The sequence below is a fragment of the Callospermophilus lateralis genome, chromosome 14 (assembly GCF_048772815.1).
Source record: "Callospermophilus lateralis isolate mCalLat2 chromosome 14, mCalLat2.hap1, whole genome shotgun sequence".
Classification (NCBI taxonomy): Eukaryota; Metazoa; Chordata; class Mammalia; order Rodentia; family Sciuridae; genus Callospermophilus; species Callospermophilus lateralis.
The window spans coordinates 10,165,055-10,190,280 of NC_135318.1; positions in this window are offsets into that span (position 1 = coordinate 10,165,055).

The following is a 25,226-nucleotide window of genomic DNA, read 5'->3' on the forward strand; positions in this document are numbered from 1 at the left end:
TTCCATCTGGCAGGGTTTCATCAACTGGGGTGACTCTTGCCAACAGTAGAAGACAGGATTTCCTCTGGATTGGAAAAATTTCACCCTTTGTCCTTTCCATTGTCACCTTTGCGTATGGTTGAGATGAATCCTTTCCCAAATCCCACATGCGTGTTATTCTCTTATAATGTTGCCGTATGCTCTTCATGTTGTCAGGGAAATGTCTTCTGTCTGTCCTGCAGCCATGCAGCACTCTGTATAGCACTTAGAGAATCCATGACTCAGCACTTAAACCCACCCCTGCCTCCACTGGAAACCTTCTGGCTCCCCTCCAAGACCTGGTCCAAGAACTATTATCCCTGAGATGCCTTCTCACGTATTTCATAACTGACTTTCCCCTTCCTTGTGCACATTCTCCAAACACCGTTGCATCTGTCTTTCTTCTAGATGAGACAGCAAGTTCCCTGAGGCTAAGGACGGGGACCTGTTCATGTTTGGAACCCTATTGCTTTATGAAGTACCTAGAATATAGGAAACCCTTGTAACAGTCTGTTAAATGAACGAATAAATGGGCTTCTAAAAACATAGTTTGATGAAGGAAGTGGAGAAAATGTTTACAGATCCATGTAAATGTCAGAAGGTTGAACTGAGTATGAATCCACATTTAAAAAATCATCCATTTCTAAGTGAATTCTGGTGCTAAATTTATTATGTAAAGTGATCCTCATCAGGGCTGACATGGACTCACTGTTTCCTCCAGTGTCATGAAGTGGTAGAAACAGCAAAACCAACAGGACTCCCTGGTTGGCATCTCGGTTTGCAGCTCACCATGCTTATGGCTGGAAATCCAGAACCCAGTTTCCTCACTCAGGGCGACTGCGTGAAGACTGCACTCCCCAGGACCCACCCTGCTGCCAGCATCTCCATGATCTCACCGTCCTCCCACCCCGGTTTCCCACCCTGCAGCCCACATGTCCTGGCCGTCAGCACCCTGTCACCACATCCTGCAACACCTCCACTTGTCCCCGCTCCATCTGCCTAATTGGGTGCTTCTCAGAACCCACTCACCTCTGTCCACCAGCAACATGGGACCACAGTTCCTCTTTGAATCGCCTCCTACTTCGTGTTCAATGAGCTGTCTTCTCACCCTCCTCCTTCAAAAAGTTCCTTAAGCTGTTTTCCTCACAAAAACTCAGATTTATCCTCAACAAGTTTTTGTGATGTGTGTGTGTGTGTAATTTGCAACAATAACCACCACCAGTACCAATCCTAATCCTTCAAACTTCGGTCTAAATTTGATATCTTATTTACTTTTCTTAAAAATCCCATAGTAGTTAACATCATTAATCACAATTTTAGAAGAAACTGAGATCTGGGCATTTAAGTGGATTGCCCAGAACCACAGTTGGGATATGGGAGGGTCAGGATTTATTCTCAGGATTTGTTCCCGTCCCTCTCTTGCCAGTAGTCTTTCACAACAGCAATTATATTATACATTCAGAACTGAAAGTAAAATTCTTACCCGGAGGAGGAGGAGTAAGTGCTCTTTAATCCTTTGTTAATTTGTGACAGGGAAGACCTAGATGAAGGACACAAGATGGTCTCACTGCCACACCTCCTCAAGGCAGCCAGGGGGAAAAGAGGAGACCTGGGGTAGAAAAACCAGCTGTCAAGGATGCTTGAAGGTCACACCCAGGAGGGAGCCATGAAGGAGCCTCTGGTCCCACAGCACTGAAACTTACATTTCCACAAACTTCAAATGTTTCTGTATTTTTAGGTTTGTGAATATCTATGTTTTATGCCTGGAAATTTCCTCCCCTATCTTTGTTTTTAATCTAGAAAATTTCTGCTCCATTTTTTTTTTAAAGAGAGAGTGAGAGAGGAGAGAGAGAGAGAGAGAGAGAGAGAGAGAGAGAGAGAGAGAATTTTTTGATATTCATTTTTTAGTTATCGGCGGACACAACATCTTTCTCTGTACGTGGTGCTGAGAATCAAACCCAGGCCGCACGCATGCCAGGCGAGCGCGCTACCACTCGAGCCACATCCCCAGCCCTCTGCTCCATTTTTAAGACTAAGATCAAGTTCAGCTCCTCCCCAGGGCTTTCCCTAAACAGCCTAGGCTGGGCTCACTGTCATTCCTCTGAGTTCCCAGGGATTCCTTTGCCCTGCTCCATTACAAAGCTTCTAACCCTGAGCTGTAACTGTCTGTTGTTGAAATATTTCTTCCCATTAGATCTTGTGCTTCTTGAGAGGAGGAGTGGTTTAGTATGCATGTGTGTTTCTTCAAAATTACCTCAATGCCCAGGACACATTAAATGTTCGGCTGTCTGTGAATGAATGAATGAATAAATAAATGAATAATAAATGAATGAATGAATGAATGAATGTTCTAGGGAGATCCCACATAGGAACTTTCTTCTTTCTGCAAATTCTACTCTGCCTGTCAAACCCTTTCAACCCCAGCAGATGAGGACAATGAGTTTTACAACCAGCATATCTATAAAATGAGGGATGAGTGTCTCCTCCAAGGACTCTTAGATTTCTAGTTTGCTTACCAGTCAATAGCAAAAAGTTTCTTTTTTTATATAACATTTTTAATTTTTTTGTTGCAGTTGTAGATGGACAGAAGGCCTTTATTTTATTTGTTTATTTCTATGTGGTACAAAGGATCAAACCCAGAGCCTCACTCATCCTAGGCAAGTGCTCTGCCCCTGAACTATAGCCCCCAGCCCACAAAGTGTTTCTTAAAAGATCATTTATAAAGCATAGACTAGGAGGTCTCTAAAATTACTAACTAGCTCAAAATCTAGACCTTGAAAACACATGACACAGAAGTGAAAGGGTTTCAAAGACTTAGGTAAAGAAGTAGAAGACCCCAACAGGACCTATGGTAGAGAACATCTTTCCAGCCAGTTCCCTAGTAAAGAGGACTTATAGGTAACAGCATCACCATCTAGGGAAAGCCATATTTTACTTGTAATCTTTGAATATTATCATACAAGGTAACAATAATCATATACTCTTATGTTTGCTACGTTCTCTTATTTTTTGCTGCCTTATAAAAGTCCCAATTTAAAGAACCGTTCAGGAACTTTGAAGAAGCCAGTTATGGAAAGGCTGGATACAGGAGAATTAGCTACTCTCTTGTAGCCCTGGGAAGCAGCAGCTCTTGAAGGACAGCTCCATCACATTGGTCACCTTCCATCTGACAGCAGCACCCTGGGACACAGTGGCCAGGCCAGGCCAGCTGTGTGAGCAGCTTCTGTGGGATCAGGAATGTGGACACTCTTAGGGGGCCCCAGAGCAGCCATATAGAGCCGGTAGCTTGGTGGGCAGAAGGAACCCTTGCAGTAGTGAAGGGGCCTAATGATTCTCACTGTGTACGGCAGCTCTCATCCCCATCTTTTCAGTGATACTGACTGATGTTAGGGCCAGTCTCAATCTCTTGACCTCTTGACCCTAATATCAACCCTATTCCTTCTGGTTTGGTGTCCATCACTCAAGTCAGCTCAGGAGTACTTCTCCTTGCTTCCTTCCAACCCCAAATGTATTGAATCTCAAATTCCCTGCTCTTTTTCCTGGCCTAGCACCCACCCCTAATTCTGGCCAGATGCTTCCACATGGAAAGAATTCCATCACAATGTGGCCAACAAAGAGAACTTTATCTGTCTAATATAGAGCTTTTAAGTTATGGGACTGAGGCCAAAATTTTGCACTTTTTTCTCCTGTTAGGAAAATTTAGAATGACACCCCCTAAAATGTTATAATCGTGCTATACAGTAAACATGTCAAAATCTTGACTAGCAACCCTGAAGGGAATGCGAATGTTCTAAAGAGCTGGTTGGGTAGCTTTTGTGTCATTGAAATAGAGGGACAAGTTAGGTCATGTGTCAATTAAAAACACCTCCACTGCTTTTCCTCGTTCCTGCTATTGCCTAAAGGAACTGCCAAAATATCAAGTTTCTGTTTCACCTGGAAACAGCTTCAGGTACCAATTTCCCCAGAAAATCTGTTCCCCTAAGTGACTCACTAACATCCCACTGCTCTGTAGCTGTGGACTGTGGAGCCATAGGAAGCTAAAGAGCAGAGCTGGGAGGGTGGGCGGCTTTTAACTCACCCAAACACTGCTGAGAGTCTGTTGGACGGTAAGTAGAAAACTTCCAATGAACAACATTCGGCATGCAATCTTTGCCTACATTTCAGACCTCCAAAGGCACAAGAAGGCCCATCCAGTGTAATCCAGTCCACCACTCATCTATGATTGAAGATAGCCAACCCACAATAGAAGTGACTTGTTCAAAATGACACTAGTTTGTCCATTCACTTTTTTCCCATCACATAGTGTGACCTCTCAGTGAAAATTTCAACAAGGTGAGAACTTGAATAGGCGAGGACATTTTAACAACAAATCTTGTTAAGAATGTGAGATTATAGCTGGATATAAGATCAAAGATCGTGCTTACGATCAAATGAAACTATCCCACTAAAAAACACCAATGAGGGGCTGAGGATGTGGCTCAAGTGGAAGCGCGCTCGCCTGGCATGCGTGCGGCCCGGGTTCGATCCTCAGCACCACATACAAAGATGTTGTGTCCGCCGAAAACTAAAAAATAAATATTAAAAAAATTTTTTCTCTCTCTCTCTCTCTCTCTCTCTCTCCCTCTCCCTCTCTCTCCCTCTCCCTCTCTATCTTTAAAAAAAAAAAAAAAAAACACCAATGAAGAAACAACTTCTTTTTTGCTGTTGTTTGTTTGTTTGGCACTAGGGATTAAACCCAGAGGTGCTTTACCACTTTACTACATCCCAGTCCTCTTTTATTGTTTATTTTGAGACAGAGTCTCACTAAGTCGCTGAGAACATGGCTCAATTGCTGAGGCTGGCCTTGAACTGGTGATCCTCCTGCTTTAGCCTCCCAAGTTGCTGGGATTATAGGCATGTGCCACCCACCCAACTTCTTCAGTAACTTCTAAATGGAATATTTCACACAGCGCTCCTGGCTTCTCTTGGAGGCAGGTGCAAGGAGGTGGGTGCATTGACTATGCGCATTCTAGAGAGGGACTGATTGACTAAGTGACTCACTGCATAGAGACAGAGCAGAATTTGAACCCAGTGTCAGACACCAGTATCTGAGGCCTCAACTTCATGTGACACTGCTCTGAAACAACTGAATTAGCAAAGCAAACTTGAATTGCAGGTAGTTCTTTTTTATTTATTTATTTTTCAACAAAATGTACTTTTATTCCTGTCAAAAATCTACAGGGACTTAATTTAAGCAAAGCATGTTCTCCAGTGTGCATTAATGAGTAGTTAAGAATGGTTTGCAATTAGCCAATCAATTTTTTATACCTAAATCCATGCTCTTCAATTGCTTCAAATTGCTTGAAAGTGCTCTCTCAAGCATTTTAAACATTCCTTTCTATCATCTCCTTTACACTATTCATTTGTAAAACTTACCAAGAAATTGTTTTAGTTGACTGAAGTTTTCATTTCCCCAATACTTGTAACTAAATGAATAAGAATCATAGTTGACTTTTTGTTTTTTAAGAGCAGAAAAAAAAATCTCATAGAACATTTAGTCTGACCCATTCATTTTATAATGAGGAAACAGAGCCCAGGTACATTAAAAAGTAATTTTTATGAAGTTTAAAAACAAAAAAACCCAAATCTAAAACACAGATCGGCTTCTCTATAGCACACTGGGAGCCTATTGCACATAAAACCTTAGCTCTCTGAGGTTTTAAACTTTTCCAAATGATTCCTTCATCTTTCTAAATTAAGAGCAAACTGAAGCAACATTAGAATTGTCAAAAGGGGGTTAAAATTGCAGCAGGCTTCAGTGGTAAATTCACAGGCATTAAAAAATAGAGAAGCTTTCCCTCTGTTTTTTCAATTTATAAAATACATGATTTTTTCTTAAAGCTTGGTTACCATATCAACCATCTTTCTTCATAGTTTAAAATGGAAATTTCAAAGCATTGTCTTAAATAAAATTTAAAAATAAGAAAAATGTCAACACATGCCTGTATACTCCTTTCAGATGAAGTTCCACAGTGAGAGCCAGAGCAGAGGGAAATTAACCTCTCAGGGGTGGTCCCCTGACCTTTGACCCAACCTGCTCTGACCTTGAAACACCATGTTCCGTGTCTGGGGCTGATCAGTCTCAGGCAGATGAGGAGGACCCAGCACTACCCCAACCAATGGTGCCAACCCCTGTGCCAGGAAGGCACTTGAGCTGCATCTCATTGTGGCTTTGAGCACTGTTATCCCCACTTTCCAGGTGAGGAGACTGAGCCACAGATGCCAAGAAACTTGCCCAACTCTCACATATAGTAAATGAGAGGAGGAACTGGGATTGGAGTCTGGGTTCGTTGGTTTCAGTTCATGAGGTCTTTTTGCTACGAAGAACTACATAATTGTCACAGGCAATTGCCTGACTTCAAGGAGGTTGCAATTGGTGGAGGAAGAAAGGGAAAAAGTGTAAATCTAAATATTAGAAAACTTACAGATATATGGGTAAACAAATAAAAATGCAAGTGTGTAAATGAAGTTATTAAGGAGTATTTTTCACTTCTTCAGTACAGCACATAACGCTAAGTATAAAATCTAGGAGCCAGTAAGTATTTATGGAAGGCAGAAAGAAAGAAAGGGAGACAGGAGGAAAACACTCAAAACCAAGAAGTCTAAAGCCTTGATATTCAAGTGAGATCCTTAGACCTGCTGGAAGGACATCACCTGGGAGTGTTGGAAATGTTGACTTTCAGGACCCACTCCAGACCTGCTGAACCAGAATCTGCATTCTCAGCCCCCCAGGTGATATGCATGTGCGAGAAGATCCAAAAAGCCCTGGCCTTTTTCAAGCACCAGACAGTGAGTGAGCAGGGGAAGTGCAATGACCAAGAGCACACCTTGGAGTCAGTGGAAACAGTCATCTTCTACAAGGTGCTGGGGGGACCACATGGGGGGGTGGTGTTTAGAATCCCCCTGAGCAGCAAGGAGCCAGTGTTTGAAGTATAGGAGAAAGAGCAGATCTGCAGGACAGAGAGCATCTGCAAACCACGCTGCCCAAGGCAAAAGCGCCTGCAGAAGAACATTTGAAATTTCCCTTTTGTGTTCTTCCAATGTCCTAGGTTTGCATAATCCCAATTAGAGTATTTCCATTTATATCAATAAAGAAACATTTTCAAAGTATGTACATTTGGAATTGGAAAAGTTGGGTGCTCATGGGGGTTGTGTAAGAGACCATTTGGAACCTCATCTGTGACCTGGGACCCACCCAAATGAGCAACTTCAGTGCGTCCCTTGATGAAGTGGGCTGGGCAGCCATGCACAGGGCCCTGGCTCCCTGTGTGTGCACCTGACATGGTACAGCTTGCATATTCTACAGGTCCTATTGACATGAAGGGGCTTTGAGTGCAGAACAATCCTGCTGAATACAGTTGCCATCCATACCACGTAGGCAGCCTATACTCACTGGTTCACTGAGGGTTAACTTAATCTCTATTCCACTTCTTTTTTCTAGAGAAATCAAATTTCACCAGCAAGGAGCCAACTCTCTGTGGCCCAAGTGATTTGCTAAGATCATTAACTAAATGCTAATCATCCAGAAAACCAACTGGTATATAGCCTCAGAAATGAGTCCTGCCCCTCTGAATCCACGGCGCACATTTGCTCATGCAACAAACGTTTACTGAGGTCGACCTAATGTCAGGGCTCTGCCTGTGGATTTGGGGATGGAAACAAATGATCCCTGAATTCAAGCAACTTGTAGTTTACCTTACAGACAGCAATTAAAATCCTGTAAGAGGTTGGTTAAATGGGGGAAAGGCCGGGTTCAGTAGGAGTTTGGATGAAGAAAAACTCCAGTCATTGCAGAGAAGTTAGTGAAACTCCACAAAGGATACAGGAATCAGACTGAATGTCAGTAGGCATTTGCCACCTGGACTGGTGAGAAAGGAAGTGGTATTCAGGCGGAGAAAGCAGATTGCACAAAGCAGGGAAGGTGTGAGTGAGCAGGAAGTGTTGGGACTGCAGAGGTTACAGATTAGGATACAGATTTGGGAAACTGATAGTTTTGGGGTTCAAATAAGCTTTGGAATTTAGTACCAACAAATCCACAGCAACTGTGTGAGATAATAAATGTTTGTTTTGAACAGCTAAACATAGGTGGGGGTGATTTGTTACACAGCAATACTAACTGACACACCATGAAACCAATAAAGCTTACATCTCAGGGCTCCTTCACTGCATTGCCCTCTTTCAGCACTCAAAGGTGGGGGAAGGCTGGCCACATGTTCACATGGTCACAAGTCTTTGCATCTGTGCAAAAGTACAATATTGGATTTTGTGATGTTTTGTGGTACTTATTAACTTTTCGATTTTTTAAACTAGCCATGCCATTTTAATTCATTCTAAATAAACATTTCATAACTAAATAAATGAATAAATATGTAAACACTGACGCACATATACATGACACAGTGCTTAATGGTGCGTCACGTGTGTATGACACTGGGTTTAGTGGTGTGCGTGTGAGATATTAGATGTGAAAAGGTGTTGTGTGGAGAACTAAACAAACTTCAGTTCATGGACATAGACGAATCCAGAGACACTCCAGACAATCCCTACTCTTCATCTGTCCTTCTGCCTCTTTGTGGAGCAGCTCTATACAGAACTCTGCCCTCGACATCTTCATTGAGGATTTCCAGCTCGCCAGACCCAGTGTGGTTTCTTGTGCATCAGAAGAGGCCAGCGGAGTCAAGAGGATGGTGTCACATTGTGCCCTCAAAGGCCTTCCGTCACCGTCTGGATGACCTCTCTCTGGCCCTACAGTTCACCATGTGACCCCCTCCCCCCCAAGTCTCAGTCCCAAAGCAGGACTTTTGCCTCACTTTAAGACCCCACAGAGTTTGGTGCAGCTCCTGTTTCCAACTGCTTTTCTTCTGGAGATTGCTTCTTGCAATTCTGGCAAACAACATTTTCAGCTTGTTGTGAACCTACATTGGAATATCGAATGGGCATTCCCCCCAAAACAAGCCTGCAACATGATGCCACTGCCTGTATTCACTTGAGGCTAAAAATCACATTGCAACCAGGAGCAGAATGTGGTTAAGAGAGGTCCGTGAGAAAAGGTCAGAGGTAGGGTGTCTCCACTAGATCACACTCACTCCAAATATGTAGTACGCCTAGCATGATGCAGAAATTCAGATTTGCAGTAGCTCAAAGAAGAAAAGCCAGGAGAAATTTAAATCATCACAAAGCAAGGACAGGAGAGTGGTATGAACTCCAAAGCAAGTGCCTCTTAGCAAACAGTATTTTATTCACACAGTGAATGGTGGGTTGGTTCCATCAAAATATCACCTGTCACATTGATCTTGTTTGTTTGAATTTTATTTGTTTCACTGTTTTGTTTGTAAATATATCTTTATTCTATGTCCCTGTAAGAATTACAATCATGAGGAACTTAAATTCATTTCACATTTGTGCACATGTGAGGGACACTCAGGGGGCTGTGGTCATTTTTTCAGACTTAAGAAATGCAGGCTTTTGCAGGTACAGCTGCAATAAACATGAACCCAAGAGTACAGACGTCTCCTTGAGGGCCTCACTTCAATTCTTTGGGTACAGAAAACAACCTAAATGTTCACCAGTGAATGAATGGATGAAGTGACACTTTCAAAAGGAAGGACTCCTGCCACGTTCCACCACATGGACAAACTGGAAGGACGTGATGTGCGTATCATGACACCACAGAACATATACCATGTGACTCACTTATGTGAGTAAGGTAGTCGGACTCATAGAAGAAGAGAGAGGACCTGGGGTGAGGGGAAATGGTGTTCAGTGGGTATATAAAGTTTCAGTTATACAAGATGAATAAATTCCAGAGGTCTTCTACACAACACCATGCCTGTGCTTAACAATAGTGTATTGGGGACTTAAAAATTTAAGAGGGTAGATCTCAAGTATCCTTACTATATTCTTTAATTGAAAAATATTAAAAGTAAATTTTTTAAAAAGAAAAATACCAGCTTAGCATTTTAGAAAGTGAAAATTGAAAAATACTAAAAAGAGTACCCACCATGATCTCAGTTATTCATTCCTTCCCTCATTTACTCATCCAACATACAATTTATTAGATATTGATTACATATGGTCAGGAATTATCTGAAACACCAAATAGAGCAATACACAAGTTAGTCAGGGTCAGATCTGTCCTACATCTTACCTCTCAGGAAAAAAAGAGAGAGAGAAGAGATAAGTAAAATGTTTTTAATAGACCACTTTAAGCCAGGTGTGGTGGTGCATGCTTATAATCCCAGGTACTTGGGAGGCTGAGGCAGGACGATCACAAGTCCAATGCCAGCATGAACTTAAAATTTAAAACAATAAATAAAAAGGGCTGGGGATCTAGTGCAGTGGCAGAGCACCCCAGGGTTCAAACCCCAGCACCAGAAAATACACCCTCACACATTAGAATATGATGTGTACGCAGAAGGACATAAACCAGAGTGACTTGATCTGTAAGCCAGGTTATTCTGGTAAACAGGAAGGACTTTCCATGACACCTGGATGACGGGAAGGAGCAGCCATGGGCACAGTCAGGAATTCACGCTCCAGGCAGGGAAGTGTGAAGTTGAGAAGAGAGTCACCAGGGCCAAACATATCATACTGGATCTTTCAAGCCATTTGAAAGAAAACAAGATTTGGGTTCCATGAGAAGCATTTGGAGAGTTCCTCATAGTGGAGCCACAAGATTGAATTAAAACACAGAAAGATCAAAGTGAGTTCTAGGGCCTAAGAGCTGGGAGGCCGTGGAGCTGACCTAGTGAGCCATGAGGGTGTGAGCAAGGTGTGGTGGAGGGAAGGAGAGAGGGAAGGTGTGACAGTCAGCGGTGCCATCCCTAGGACTCGCTGATGGACAGGACCGGAGAAGGCAAGGGAGGGAAGGGAGGAATCGAGATGTTCCATGGGTTTGGGAATCCAGGTAACGATTTTTTTTTTTTTTAAATGAGATTGCATCAATATAAAGAGAATTCTGAAATATAACAAAACCCAAGAGTGAATCTTTGGATGGCAGATAAAATTTGCTTTTTTTTTTTTTTGGTGCAGATATTCATTATTTTAAAATGGGACCATAATTAATGCTCTCTGTTTAAATGCCTGTTGGTGAATATCATTTGGTTTTTCACAGACTCAAGGCTGAAAGGCACCTGAGGAAGGCGAAGATCTGTCCGAGGCGTCTGACGAGGAGAGGCCCAGATCAGAAGAAGCCAGGGCCAGGGGCTGATCATGAGTGACATTCAGGAGGTTCTGGGGCTTAGGAGCCAGAAAGGGAGAGGAGGCACATGGCTGCAGTCCCCGCTCGTGCTAAACAGTAGTAACTTGTCAGTGTTATTGTTATTTCTGAGTCCTATTGAAGGACGGGGAGTGCCACTCATAAGGGAGAAGACAGAGTAAGTTGGCTCGGAGGCCATCAATCGTCACATTGTTTCCTCATTAATCATCGCTCTTGGTCACTTAAACAGCCAATTGTAGGTGATTGTAGGATGAGAAACAACTGAACAAAGAGCATTTCTAAGCCCCCCTAGTTATTTGGTGATTTAGGGCTCTTGCCTTTCCACAACACTGTGTTAAACACGGCTAAATGCTAAACACAGTTAAACGTCACACCCAGAAGCTGGTATTTTTATAGGACGCTGGGGCACAGGAAGAAGGATGCTCACAGCCTGTTACAACTCCCTCCGGGGCTCCATTTGCCTCAGTCCTGACTTGGTCATATAAAAACGGAGAGGGTAAACATTTTAACATACCTCTCAGAAAGCTCCACATGGCATTTTAGAAAACTTAATCCAGAGCTTTCCAAACATGACTGTCAGAATCATTTGGAAAACATTTAAAATGCAGAATCCATCTCAGGCCTTATTCAAAACATATTCTTTTTTTTTTTTTTTTTTTTTTTTTCAGTTGTAAATAACCGATAAGGCCTAAGCAATGAGCAGGCACTTTAGATAGTCATTCACATTGAACTCTGGATAACTCAGTGGCTCACCTTGGTCGTCTGGGATTCACATCTTATTTCTCCACAATCCCATTCTGAATTTATCAGCTTTCCCTGCAGGCTGGCTTCTCTTATTGTCTAAACATGACTGCAACAATTCCAGGCATTCAATAGCTCATGTTATACAATGTCCAGCAATGTCCAGGGCAGAAGGGGCCATCTTTTCTCGTGTCTCTTTCTGGAACGTAGGACCTTCTCAGAAGCCTAGCAGCAGACACAGCTTCACCTAATTAGCCTCACGTAAATGACATGATCAGCCTCATGTAATTAATCACAACTCCATCATGAGCCTACCCTTAAACAAATCAGGGGTGATTATCCTGATTGGTTTATACGACTCGTGGTTGTTTCTTGGAGTCAGAAATATAATTGCCCTCCCTTGAGGCAGTGAGCATCTAGCCAAAATTGGAAGAAGAGTGGCAATACTGGAAGCTGCACAAACCAAATAAAAATCCTGCAGAAGTACCAAACCTACTAGATAACAAGCCAAACTTGGGAGCCATAGCCCTGAGCTAGGATGGCTGCTCATCCATTTTTGGCCTTTGTGGAACTTAGTAGAAGACAGTAGTCCTGTGAGTGGACAGCTCTCAGGGGAGGGAGCTTTCCTTTAAGGAGAAAAAGGAGCCCTTCCACCCCATCCCCACACTGGGGAGCAGGATTGGAGGCTCTGGCTGATGAGCAGGACAGGGCTAATTTTTATCCCCCTTCCTAACCTCCCCACAGTCCCAAGACTGAGCCAACAGATGCCTACCAACCAGCTCCCTGATTTTAGAATTTGCCAACTTCTATGGTGTAAAACATTCCCACCATGGTCGATGTTAAGATGCATCACATTTTAGGATGTGATCACTGAATGTGGAGCGGAGGTGGATGCTCTCAATTAGCCTTCATAGAAGGTCTGGCCAACCTCAGCACCACTGCCCATGGCCAGCTCCTTCCTGAGTCTGCACTGGGCTCCATATGGGTAAAAGTCCCGAAATAAGCACTAAAGTTACATCTAACTGTATTTTCAGCATCTTGCCTTTAGTTATTTTTTCAGAACCCCACCTTACCTGATATAATACTCTTCTGAAAACTAATAGCAAACAGAAACTTCATGTTTTAAGTAACACCATGATCATTACTATAATATACTACTTATTAGTAGGAAAGAAAATTCTATATTTTTTAAAAAAAACTAGAATTCACAAAAGGCTGAGTAAAGAATTAATCATTTTTATAAATAATGTCAAAGGAGACTGTTATACCTTTGAATTTTGTTAAAAGCACAAAATTTATTTTAGAAACTTTCTATCCCTGCTATTACTTAAAAATATCAAGAAACTTTGAGCAATGAATTACATAGTCATGCAATTTTTCCTTTGCCTCAAGTAGGTACTTTAAAACTTAAAGTTATTAAATATAAATGCTGTCATGCCCCTTTGGTCGCTTTTTGTAAAATGGGCATAGGAACCAATAACAAGGAAGCTGGTACTGCCTAGAGGTTAAAAGCATCTCTCATGCCAGGTTCCCTGTAGAAAGCCCCAGCTACCACCTGCCAGTGGGGGGTGGTCCTGGTGCAGTCCCTTAAGCCCTCCTCACTCCAGCATTCTCACAGGCAGCATGAAGGTAATAACAAGACCTTAAAAGAGGTCAGAGTGCTTAAAAGAGGGTAAATGGAATAGTCCACACCCACCCTCAGCTTCAGCCCAAGGCACAGCCCATCCTCAGACATTACCCATGGAATACTCCCGGGCCACGTGTACAGATCTGGTGACCAAAAGCCTAGCTGACCAATGACTCCTCCGGCACTCTCCACAGTTCACTGTCTTCTCAGAGTGAAGACAACCAGGCACCGCCTGAGCAGTCTGTGTCGAATCGATCCGTGCTGTTAGTCCACGGCCATGCCGTGTGTCATGTGTGTGATTTCTTCCTCTCCCCTCCCAAGTCCTGTGCTTCCCCAGGGCACAGGCTCGCGTCCCCCCTCCCCAGCCTCTCATGGTGTACTTAGTCACCCATGAGCATTTAAAGAGAGAAGCAGTCCCCAGACTACATGGCAAGAGGACAGTGTCCTCAGTGATTGCCAAAGCGAGGCGCTTGTCTTGTTTAGCCCTCCATCTCTTCCACCGCCTCTCCACGCCCCTCAGTGACCCCGGGCCCTGAGCTACCAGAGGGAAAGCAGATGGATCCCTGTCCCGGTGGCGAGACCTGGTGGGACGCTCCTGTGAGCCTGGCTGGGGTGGCTGCATTGCCCTGTGGCTCACGTTCTTGCCTCACTGTTTCTCATTCAGCATTTCTCAATCTCCGCACTATTGGCATTTGGACTGAATAATTCCTTGCTGTGTGGAGCTGGGTGGAGCTTTCCTGTGCAGTGAAGGAGCCCCTCCTCCCCACCTGTGACAACCCAAAATGTTTCTAGACATTGCCAAATGTCCCCTGGGGGAAAATCACCTGGAGTGAGAACCACTGTTCTATACAATAGCTGCATTGGATAGCCGTGATCTGATCTTATGGCGCAGAAGAAGGAGCTGGAATGCAGCTGTGCGGTGGATTGGCTACCCAGTGCCAGGGCACTGATGAATGTCATGACTGGACTGAAGCATTCACTATTCTGCCCCTGGGTTTGTAGCTTAAAAGTCTAGCTCAAAATCTTTAAGACTGTAGGCATTCCATTAATGTTGTTAAATTATTCAATAAATGAGTAGACATCCTACTTCTCCACATTGTTAATATTCTGGGCCCTAGTTTTCCATTAAAGCATATTCAGCAGATAGCATGCACTTAGCAGGATCCACTGAGATGCAAAGTGGTGACAGCCAGCCAGGAGAACTCCAGTGTGTAAGGGACCCTGATTTGAAGAGGTCCATGTCACAGGAGGCTGTTCTGAAACAATGGACAGCAGATCAGGGAGCTCACACAAGCTGTGTGACAGCCTTTGGGCAAGATGCTCGATTTCTCTAAGACCCAGATTTCTCACTGTTTTAGGGAGCTTTTTCGTCACTGTGACCAAAAGACCTGGTAAGAACAACTTAGAGGAAAAGTTTATTTTGGTTCACAGTCTCAAAGTTTGAGTCCATGGTCAACCAACTCCCTAACTCTGGGTTCAAGGTGAGGCAGAACACCATGACAGAAGGGCATAGAGGAGGAGGGTAGCTCAAGACCTGTCAATCAGGACACAGAGAGAGCTCTGCTTACCATGGACTAAAATATAAACCCCAAAGGCATCCCCCCGGGGACCTGCCTCCAAAAGCCACACCCTACCTGCCTACAGTTACCACCCAGTTAATCCATATCAGTTGATTAATCCACTGGTTAGACTCAGGCTCTCATAACTTAATAATTTCACCACTGAATATTCTTGCACTGTCTCATACACAAGACTTTGGGGACAACTCACACCTAAACCATAACACTCACCCATAACTGTTACACTTCATGCTCTTATAGTGAGGACCAGAGAGATTGTAGGTATTTTGATCATAGGTGATCAATAAGTAAAATTTCTTACCATCATTGTTACTACTCATGTGTATAAAGAATCCTCATATCTGTCCCAGATAAACCACACAATTGGATACTGTCCCTTTTTTCCTAAGTGAGCCAAGATTCTGCATCATTTATGTGTGTATTACAATTTTTGGAATAAGAAAAGTGCTTTGGACTGAGAGGAGAACTGGATCCCAGTCCTAACTTCATTAGCTATGAACATGTGAATATGTGAATCTATTATTTGGCCCTCTGAGACTGTCACATCATCTGACACTTGGAAGATAGCTCACATTTTTTTTTCTAAATCTCTTATTCTGTATTCATAGGAATATAAAATGACCCTCTACTGATCTTTTCTAGATTCTTGAATTCATGTACATAAGATGACCATCTGCTACAGTAATAAAACAGCAGCCTTCTCTAAGACATTTTAGTGAATTGTTATAGGATTCAGATTAGAGCTGTAAAAATCAATAACAAGTCACTAAATATATGTTAACTATCATGACTTAATTATTTCTCTGCATGGCAAGTAACTGGGATATAAATATGTATGACTTTATGGCCAGTTCAAGAATGTGGTCTTTCCATCATGTATTGAGTAAAAATAATCAATGGAAAATAATGCCTCCACCCATCAAGCAGCAGCCAGATGGAATGCTGAAGAGGCTAACTGCAGACACAGCAGATTTGTTCTAAAAAAATCAATCTTCCAACATGGCGCCCAAATTGATAAATTCCGAACAAGCCAATCTTCGCTGTGGAACCACTTGCATTTTCTTCTCTGCAGCTCTGTTTGTGACATTCCTCTGTTTTAATTGCTCTGTCAGCTTTCTGAGGTCTGGTGCAAATGGACAGAGAAGTCTCCCGAATCTTATCACAAGAGGTGACACTCTGGATTGATTCCATCAAGAATATGCATTGCACAGTTACTGAGTACTGACTGTATCATAATCCCTGGACTCACGGCCAAGGGGATTGTGGCAAAATTATGTGGCAGTGCACATGGGAGCACCCTGTACTCTGCGATCCTACAGAAGGGTTATAGGATGAAATGCAGGGAGATGGTGGGAGAGGAGGCTGGGGGTGAGAGAGAGGGCAGTTGGGGCCACAGATTTGTTCTTCAATTTCTGCCTCTTCGAGAGCTAAGACACTGACTCAGAGGCACAGATCATGAATGAGGATAATGAATAAGCCCGTGAAGAGGGTTGAGAAGGATTAGCCTAAGCTGGCATGAGCCAGCCTGAGTTTAAGGAAGGGATGGCATGACCACATTCGTGTTTTACATAAGGCCCATGACGATGGTAGGGAGGACACCACGAGGCAGGCAAGACCTACTAGGAGAAAGGAGCACTAGAAGGCTGTGGAGGTGACAGAGATCAAGTGCAGAGTCAGTAAGAAACCCACAGGAGAGAGAAGCTCCCACAGTGTGAAGGGTAAAATGAACCTGAGTGATGGTGGTGAGGAAGAGAGGAGGAGGAGGAATCCGTGATGAAGTCCTGGCTCCTGGCTTGAAGGAGTAAGCAGATGGTGTGGCACTCCCCCCTTGGGGAACTCAGCAGGCAGACAGGTTTGGGGTACGACCTGTTCACCTGGAGGTGTGTTGAGAGTGAAGTGCCAAAGGCACATAGCACAGGAAGTGTCCCTTAGACATTCAGACATATCAGCCAGATGCTCAAGAAGTGATACAAGCTGAAGAGAGGGATATTTTTAAATATCATGGTAAAAATATAAACATAGCCAGAAAAGTTCATAAAAATAAACGTACATCTTAATAAATTATTATAAAGTAAACATTCATTGAACTGTCGCCCAAGACTAGCAATGGAACATTTCTAAATTCCAAGAAGCCACCTGCTTAATCACAACCTAACAGAACCCCTATTTTGATTTTATGCTAATCACTTCCTTGTGTTTCTATCTATATTTAGCACCTAATTATACATTATTAATCACTCTAGCTTAATTCTGCCTATTTTGACCTTTATATGAATGGAATGATGTGGCTTCATTATTCTACGCCTGCTGTCTTGTCTTCAGGGATTTGAAAGACGTGTCCACGTAGCTACAGGCTGCAGGAGTTTGCTTGTTTTCACTGAAAGGTGGGATTCGCGTCCATTTATGCCTGGTGGGCATTTGAGGTGTTTTAAGCTTCTGGCCATTAGGATCAAAGCTGTTATGAACACACCTCCAAACCTGGCAGACATTGCTGTCAGCTAAATAGTGTGGAATGGGATGGAAGGTCAGGGATGGCAGAGTGTCCTCCACGTGAGCAGGCATTGTTAGCACATGTTCTAGTTGCTGTGCCAATTCACATATCCACAGAAAACCAGCAGTAAAAGAGATTCCCCTTGTTTCATCACCTCACCAGCACTTGATAGTGGGTGCCTTTCTAATTGCAGCCATTCTGGTGGGTGTGATGGTTATCACAGGTGGCATTTCACTGATAATCAATAAATCTGGGTATCTTTCCATTTGAGTGTCAGTCATTTAGATATCCTCTTTTCTGAAATGTCTGTTCTGATTATCTTGCCCATTTTCCCCCATTGAACTGTATATCTTCTTTTTATTAATTTATAGGAGATAGTCATATTTTCTGAATAACAGTCTTTGTTATTTATGTGTATTCTGTGGATTATGTTTTGTTTTTTATGGTTTTAATATTTATTACTTATGGACAGAAGTTCTTAACTTTTTGTATTAAAATTATCAATATGTTCTTATGGTAAATAACTTTTGGGCTTAGTTTCAAAAAAAGTTGTCTCTCTCAAAGACAAGGTATTCCTTTAACTTATCTTCAATACATTTGATTATTCTGGTTCTCCATATTAAGGTCTCCAATTTACCTGGAATTAATTCTACATACAGCTTGATAATCATTTTCTTTCTTCCCCTGTATAGGTAACCAATGGTTACAGCAGGACAGATTGAGTGCTCTTACATGTCTGACTTTTTTCTGAGTTGTTTATTCTGTGTCACTTGATTACTTGTCTTTTAACCAATACCTTGCAATCTTAATACTAAAGCAAAACAAGTCTTTATATCTAGTAAAGCACGCTCTCTTATTTACTCAAGGTTGCTTTAGCTGTTTGGGGTCTGTTACTATCCATGTAAGTGGAAGAGTTCTTCATAGTCTCATGAACCATTGTATTTTAGTGGGGATCACATAGAATCCGTAGAAACATTTAGGAAGAATTAATAGCTTTATTATATTGAGTCTCCCAATCCATTAACACTTTATCTACTTTTAACTTTCATTCATTTTTCCTAGATTCTCTGCCTAGAGGTTTTTCATTTCTTAAATTAGACTTTTTTTCCTAGAAATTTATTTTCTAATTGTAAAAAAATTCTAAACTCTAATTTTATGTACATTTTATTGCTGTATTGGAAAAAAATCACCTTTTATTCTTTTGATCTTTTATCTAGCCAATTGCTAGATTTAATTTTTAAATTAAGAATGTAGATGTAGATTCTTTTAGATGTGTCACATACAAAACCATATCCTCAGAAAATAAAGATCATTTTATTTCTTTATTTTCATTCTTAAAATTTTATTTGTTCTTCTTGCTTTCTTGCACTGGCTAGACCTCTCAGGGCTCAGTAATCTGTAAAAGTAGCTATTTTTCTCATGTTCCTAAGTTCAAATTGGAAACTTTTATTATAGACATATGTGCAATATTCTAAACAAAATGTGAATAAAGTAGACTTTATAATATGTGAAAAAGAGCGATCCATCATGCTCAAATTGGCAGTTCAGAACTGTAAATTCCTGAGTGAGATTGGTGTTGAATGTTCCTGTTATCAATACCCTTGTTCAGGTTTTGCTGGATTTATGGAATTGCATAAGGAATGTTGTTTCTTCAGAGGATTTTTTGGTAATATTTCTTCTTTACTTGTTTGGTGGAATTTGTTAGAAAGTCATATGAGCCTGGAGTTTTGTTTGTTTATGGATCTATAGATTTTATAGTAATATGACTACTATTTAGGTTTTCTATTTCTTCCTATGGATGCCTTAAAATTGTATTAAAATATGTTAACCCCATTTATGTACATTTTCCTTTTGACTTTTTTGCTATACATATAATTATTTTAAGTTTATACATAAAAGCTTTAGAAAGTCCATTAGTATTTTTCCAGTTCAATATTTGTTTGGGATTTTTCACCAACTTAACATATCCTTTGCATGTAGTTTCTTTCTACGTTGAAAACTTACTCTGGTACAATCATCTTTTTGCTTTAACATTTTTTAATATTTCCTTCAGAATTTACACTGGTCTTCTGGTGGAAAATTCTTTCTGATTTTATTGAATTAAAAATAGCAATTTCACCCTCACTCCTGAAGAATATATATTGTTGGAATTCCATCAGTATGTACGATTTATACTATAATGTACAGATTTTTAAAACATGGAAAAAATTAAAAATTATTTTAAAAGAATATATATTCTTGATATAGAATTCCATATTGGCATTTGAACATTTTAAGATTATCAGTTAATTTTATTGTGATGTATCTGGGGTAGCTGATTCATTTTTGTTTGTTCATTTTGCCTACTTACATTTTACTAATATTTTCTTATTCTGTGACCTGTCAACTTTCATATGTTTTGGAAAATTATCCAAATTATAATTTTGAACTTTTTTCACCAGCATACTCTGTCTCTTCTGCTTCTAAGACTCAAACTACCCCTTTCATTTCATCCTCCTTTGCTTCAAATGCTCTTTTGTTCTGTATTTTCCACCCACATGTTCATCATGCTCTATTTTACATATTTTCCTCTGACGGTCTTTCAATCCTTTCCATTCATTGAATGTAGCTGTTTTAAATTAACAATTAATCTCATTAATTGAATTTTTAGTTTCAGATATTTTTAAAGTTCTTGAATTCATATTTGTCTCCTTTCAAATTTGTCACCTCACTCTTTGTAATTTCCAGCTTTCTGAGAAACTTTTATCTTTTATCTGGCCAGATGTACTGAACAGTACTCTTTTTAAGTCCTTTTCTGATCAGTTCAGCGCCTGACATTCCTGTGGATCTATTTCTACTGTCTGTTGCTTTGAGTTTTTTATTCATGCTGTCTTTTCTGTGGATGTACTTAGTTGTCTTTGCTTGTATGCCAGATATTGTTTAAAACTTTTGCTGAAATATTTCAAGTCCCCAGATGATTATCTACCTGTAAGAGGTCTGATTGCTTGGTTGGTTTCTCCAACTATGTCGTAGCATCAGCGATGCTAGATCAACTCAGTACAATTTCTAGATTTGGGATTTTTCTCTACTGTACAGAAAACTTGAAGCGAGATTATAAAAGAAGAAAAAAGAATGAGGAGAATTTGTCAAGTATAATTATTTGGCAAATAAGAAAGTGAAGGCACTGCCCATGGAATAGTAGAGAAAGTGTGGAGGTTGGGAAAGAATGTTGAAATGAAGAAATGGAGAACTGAATATTTTTTCTGATATGTGAATGCTAATTCACAATAAAGGTGAGGGCACTAGGGAAGAATAGAGTTACCTTGGATTAGGTAGAGAGAAATGAAGGGAGGGGAGGAGATAAGAGAGGATAGGGGTATAGGAAGAGAGTAAAATGAAACAGACACCATTACCTTATGTACATATATGACTGCATGACTGATGTGATTCTACAACATGTACAATCAGAAAAATGAGAAATTATTCCCCAGCTACGTATGATATATTAAAGAGCATAAATGCATTCTACTGTCATGTATAACTAATCTAAATAAATTTAAAAATTTTTTTTAATTTAAAATATTTTCAAGAAGCTTGACTTTGATGGGAAGAAAAGAGCAAGGCCACAGTCCATATGTGAGCCATCTTACAGGTCTTCACATTATGCCGTGAAGGCTCCCTCCCTGCTCATGTACAGTGCTACCACCACCACAAGATCTTCTAGAAAGCCGGAACCTTGACTTCTACTGGCTCGTAATTCCAATACACATCCCAGAGCCTTCACATGATCAATGCACAATTAATCTAATTGAAATAGCTACATTATTCATTTGAGACTCTTTGAATACTTAATCCCAACAAAATATGCATGTATTTTATTTTGTGGTCTTTATTTATCTCATTGACATCTGTGGGAAATGTTAGTACATTCTCCAAGGACCAATGAGAGCTACAGGAATTTACGAGCATGTCAGTACATATGTACCTGCAGCCTGGTTGACAATGAGAGATTAAGTGGGAGGAAGCCACTTAATGGAAGGGTGTCCAGTCAGGCAGGGGAGACAATCGTGCATGTGCCAGTAGAGAAACAAACCTTTTCCTTCCTTTCTGGTTCTCAAAAAAAAAAAAAAAAAAATACACACTTTAGATCACATTATTGCTTTCAAAGATTGCATTGAGCAGACATATCTCTTTCAGAAGTACTCCTTTGAGAAATCTCAGGATGATCCTATCCCCTCAATAATTTAAGTGTTCTATTATGTGGTAACCTATACTTTACTACTGGGCTTAAAATTTTATATTGCATTCTTTTAAGAGTCTGGCATTACATTGCAAAACAGGCACAGTGAAATACCAAGGAAATATGTTCACAGGATCAGCATCCCTCTTTCCCTACGGGGAAGAATGGTGAACACAACAATTACAGGTCGTGGAAAGCCAGAGTGACAGGTGGTGCTCCCCATATCCATTACTTCCTAGAAGGCTAGGACCTCAGGGCCGACCTTAAAGACCATGTCTAAGCCATCATGGAGGGAAGGGTTAGGGCAGAATCTGGAGCCAAGGATCCATGAAACAAGTATAGTGAACCTGTGAAAATGAGAAGCAACAGATCAAGGCACAATTTGGAAATCAAATCAAGGTAAATGCTGGATCCCTCTTGCTTTCAACTATTCCTGACACTCTGGGAGGAGCCAATTTTACTGAAAGAAGCTGCAACAAAATAATTAGCTTTGGGACGGTAGTGAAGAGACTGGATTGCAATCCCACGGTATCCTCTTATTAGCTGTATGGTCTGGTGAGGAGGAAATACAAATAACAAACATGTAACCTATCTACATTTCAGGTTCTTCATCTGGAAAATTAAAACTAATAACGAAATTTCAAGGTTGCTTCCATGGTTAAATGAGATAGGCATGTGAAATTGCCTCACACCACACTGCACACCTAAAAGACAACTAAAAAGGGCTATTTTCCCATTGCAGTTTGTATTAATTAAGGTGACATTAGATGCTATAGTAAATAAAGCCCATTCTAAGAGGCTTAACACAAAAAAATTCTTTGTCCTCTCACATCACAGTGCAATGAATGCACACATTTGTGGTTAAGCAGACTTCCACAAGATACTTGAGTGACTCTGGCTTCTCTTATCTTGCAAAACTACTCTCTGTAATTATCAGAGTCCCCTCAATTCAGCCAATGAGAACAAAGGGAGACTATGGAATGATGCACCCGCTTCTTGTACATTTAGACCCAGAAGTAACACATTGGTAGCACAATCCAGGAACTCTGGGATTGGGACATTCTGTTCTTACACAGAGGTCCTGGCAAAGTTTTCCATCTGCCTCTATGGAAACACATTATATTTATTACCTTCTAATGTTGCAGATCTACCCTGGGGAGAAGCAATAGATCTCTGCCTTACCAAATGTGTAAATTTGCTACAGGAGCTCCTATCTGTATTTTTCTGAGGTCACTCTCCTATATAAATAATAACTATTTTTTAAGACAAGAAAAGTTAGATTTTAAAAGTTGGTCACCCTCCTTTAGGGCACCTGATGCCCAGCAGTGAGTGTAGAAGCTGGAAGTCCAACCCCGGTCTCCAGGGTCTGCAGGCAGCCCCCTTCCTTCCCTCCAGTGAGAAGTGGCATTTGAGGGCACCAGGCAATTTTTACCAATGAGAAGTCTAACATTCTACCAAATGCCTTAGCTGAGGTCACTTAAGTACTCAGCAGTAGAGTCAGACTTGGACCCAAGAGTCCTTTCTCTAAGACAACTCACATCATCCCACAGGTGGTCACAAGGTAACTTCATGTCACGACATAGAGAATGTAAATCCTATCCCCCTGTTTCTGATATATATTTGAACAGTTCAGTTCTTTAACTTTTCTGAGACTCATATCCCTTTTCTGTGGTGGGAAAGGGACCTTCTTTGCAAGGTTGTGGTGAAAAGTAAAATGAAGCAACATGGCGTAAAGCAGCCAACATGGTGCCCAGCATCAAGCAGGCTCAAAGCATTGTGGGTAAGGGCAAGCACTTGGGAGCTGTGCTGTTCCATCCACTGGAGCAATTATTGACTAGCTACATGACCTTGAGCAGGTTAACTTCACCTTGCTCAGTTAAAGCCTCTGTACAAAGGGACCAGTAATAACATCAACATCCTGGGGAAGATTCAACAAAATACATAGAAAACACTAGAATAGTACCTGGCACCTAGTGAGTACTCCAAAGGTGTTAGTTATTAGGCTGGGGATATAGCTCAGGTGTAGAGCCCTTGCCTAGCACACTTGGGGCCCTAGGTTTGGTTCCCATTACTGACAAAAAAAAAAAGTGTCAGGTTTTATTATCATTGTGCATGGTATACAATTGTAATTGGAGTAGTCATGCTATCAGTTCTGCTAAAAGAAGGCTACTCATTTGGAGACTTCCTCAAAGATCCCCTCTGTGAGGAAGCATCAAAAATGAGGATCTCTTGGTCTCCTATCCTACTTAAATGAGGGAAACTCAATTTTTTGATCTTTATTATTCCATGCCTCTCCATAGATGGACTTAGGGTTTTAATGTAAAAAGTAAGTAGAAATGGCCTTCCTTTATTTTACTGCTTCCTAACCACAGAAAAACTTAGAGAAGTCAACCAACCCCTCTGGGCCTTCTGCTTCCTCATCTGTAAAATGGCGGGAGTTGTTGGGTTGTTACTTCTCATGACACTAAAATTACGTGTCCTATGGATCAAATCCTTCATCCTTAACCTGAAAGGTTTGATCCATAGGACATGGAATTGAGAGACCAGCTAGGGTGGGAGGTTTGGAGGGAAGGAAAAGAGGACATAGGGAAGCTATGGGTATGGGGGAACATCCAACCAAAGGTTAGGCATGCAAAAAAGGACTCCCAGAGAAGGAGAATACAAATGCCCAACTTCACGTTTCAACAAGTCAGTGATAGGAAGCAAAGGTCCCCAGCTGTGAAAGAGAAGGGCACCTTGATTTTCAACTGAACTCATTAAAAAAAAAAAAAAATCTTAGACTTCTAAAACACGTACTATTTTTTATATTTAAACTTCTCTAAAAAGAGAAATTGTCTTACCCATAATATATATATTCATCTGATAGTTTTGTTTTTTAACAAATGCTGATGTTAAATCAATGAGGCATCTTAAAATTAAATGAGCACTAGACTCATCAAATGTGGTAATATGTATGTAATGTCTTCACGTAATCTTTGTTTTTTCTCTCACGACAATCCTATGAATCTGACATTATCATTATCTCCAGGCTCTCAGGAAAATTGAGGCTCAGAGACTTTGTGTTTTTGCCCAAGTTAGCAGAACTCTAAGAACAATATCAGGATTCAGACTGAAGATTGGATTCATTCCACATCTCCTACTCCTTTTATTTATCTTAATACGCCCTTAGAAGTTTCCCAGTTCTGTTTTCAGAGGGATTTTTATCAGAATAACAGTTCCCGTTTCTCAGTCTGTCCCAGGGGAGGTGGGACAGGTGCTACATCTGATCAGCAGAATCACAAGGGACGGATGTC